Below are 2,859 nucleotides of genomic sequence, written 5' to 3'. Positions count from 1 at the left end.
AGTAATGTCTTAACTTGTGGTAGACTCGTCATGAACTTTTTAATATCGGAAAATAAAGGGAAGAGGTAGGTACATTAATTAAGAGGTTTCATGAGAAGGTTTTTTTTTTTAGCTTACTACACTAAAATATAAAGGCCATACTCTACATAGTCTAAATGTTGTAACATGTATACGCTTAAGATATTTACCAATCAAAAAAAAGTAATAAAATATCATGTCATGATTTTACATACAGTTTTAGCTGAGACAGAAAATTAAAGAGACAGCATTTTAATTTAATTTTACTTTGACTAGGTACTTCAAAGTGTGCACGTCCTTTCGCAGTGAAGATTAATTTGTAATAAACTTTACACTGTTAAAAATCAATAACAATATGTCAACACAGTAATAGATTCATCCAAGCAGTAGATTTATTAACTCATTTAGTGCTAACACCGCGACTGGCGCCGCTTGGAGCAGTTGGCCATTCGATATAATTAAAGTGTTATTTAAATGTCGTAATTAAAACTTCAGCAGTGATTGTGTTGAAAAATTACATATTAAATACATAGTATGTAGATATTGCTGAGCTAAGCCGTTGAATTCATTAGGAATGAATAATAAACCATCTTTATTTATATGAACAATCACGTAAAATCTCAAATCTCCTCCTTCAAACTGTAATAACATTAATAAACAATAATAAAAAAATCAATATTTTTTATGGAATATTAGTAGGTACTTCATAAAAATCATAATATGTTAAGAAACCATAACTGCAGAATGTTGAATACAATAAATTATGTATAATAATTTACAATCATAGGTGCATTTTGTTTCAATCCTTATTACCTCACATATTATCCATGAACGGTCGAGTTTAATACACCTGCAATCAATTATATAATCTCATTAATACTATAATTACCTTAGTCAGGGCCGCACCGAGCGATTGGGTACAAAGCACCCGGGCGGCAGAATTCAGGGGTAGCAAAAATTCCGTATATTTTAAAATATTTTTATTAAAAACATATATTATATTCGACTGCGAAAACCGAATCTTATGTTAAAACCACATCTATAATATATGCTGCCTATAAATAGTCGATGGGCTGTACTCCTTGTAGCACGGCAAATCGAAGAATTAACGCGAAATACAACCAATTATCATACTATCAGAGTAGGCACCTATACGTTTTATAACTTTGCAACTTTTTGCACTTTTTACTACAGTGATACGTATATTTGCCCGATTACATCGCATAAAATTAGATCAAATGATATTCACTTGTATTAATATAGGTATGTTGAATAAATAAATTGATCATAGAGCCAGAGTGCAAAGTTATGAACCATATAGGTACTCTACTTAAGGTTCGTTTCTTTCAACCTGAACGAAACAAATCAAATAAAACCATAGACAATATACATACAAATTGTATGAGTAAAAAGTTGACCGGAAATGGTTTGAGATTTGACGTTTGGTTCAGTGTATCATTGAAAATCAAACCGTTCTCGGACACCATCAGAAATGGTTTGACATGAAACGTCAAGCCAATTCGGACGATCCATAGACTAATGGCAATCTGTCAAAGTGTTGATAAGCATTATTCGGCATTTATATATCGTGAGGTGTTCATATTAATATGTTAGACATTTACACCATAGGAATTCACTTGAATTATGTATATTATAGATTAATAATCAATACATATTATTCGTAAGTAACCATAAGCGAACATGACGCCGCTTTTGGTCTTATTATCGCAAAATCCAGCACATATTTTCTATGCAAAGAGTTCGATTTAATAATATCATTACTATAATAATTATTATGTCAGACCAAGAATTTATTTTCATTTTGCAAACTGTGTTAAATCAACCCGGAATGATCCGATGATGTCGATATCACGATAGGAGGTTAGAATTTCATAACAAGTTGACGTTTCAATAAATATGTTTCTGTTTTAGAGACTAATATGTTATGAATTAATTTTAAGTACCTACTGGCAACACTAATTAGTCGTCAGAAAAGCGTTTCCGTGGACATTTACCAAACGGTCCCAAACCAAACGGTCCCATTTCGTTTGTTTGATTCAGGTTGAATGATACAGACTTTTAGGAGTTTAAAATCTCCAATCTATGACTGATACATCACAGTTATACAAAAAAAACACCGATAGGTTCTCATTTTCATACGTTAGTGTCAAAGCACTATAAAATTAACGTTTCCGCAAAAAAAATATCTGCATAACAAAGGACGCCAGAAAATGGACATAGATAGTAAGTAATAGAGATAACACAATTTAAATAAAATGTAATTTTATTCAAGAATTAATTGTTTCATGGCTAATTTTAAAAAAAATGCTTCAGTTCCTGGGAAACTCTATCGAAACATTTTGAACGTTTTAAACACTGTCTTACGTTATAATTTGAGAATATGTATTATATTTTAACTAGATACTAGAAATATTTCAACATTTTTTTAATATTTCTGCTACAATTATTTTTTTATTTAGGAGAGGACGGCAATATTAAGCTGATACCCAAGCGGCAGTCACCCTTCATGCGGCTCTGACCCTAGTTCTTGATTTCAATCGAATTCACTTTTCAAGATCATTCTTCCTACAAATTTTATTCGCAGATGACTATATGCGAATAGTGAACAGATACCTATCAGTGTATTAACACCTAACATTTATCAGTCTGACACTAAAATTAGTGCTATCATTATTTAAACTATAGTGAAATATTATTAATTGTGGGCATTACCATAGCCATCCTAACCAGCACTCTTTGCTGAACCTATATCCTCTGCCAAATAAGTGCCCACCAAACCCTCATTACTTGTGTGTGTTATTGGTTTTTTTTTAAACAAAA

The sequence above is a fragment of the Rhyacophila brunnea genome, unplaced genomic scaffold (genome assembly GCF_057557595.1).
Source record: "Rhyacophila brunnea isolate RB1 unplaced genomic scaffold, BYU_Rbru_1.0 scaffold_4, whole genome shotgun sequence".
Taxonomy (NCBI): Eukaryota; Metazoa; Arthropoda; class Insecta; order Trichoptera; family Rhyacophilidae; genus Rhyacophila; species Rhyacophila brunnea.
This window is presented reverse-complemented; position numbering follows the sequence as displayed.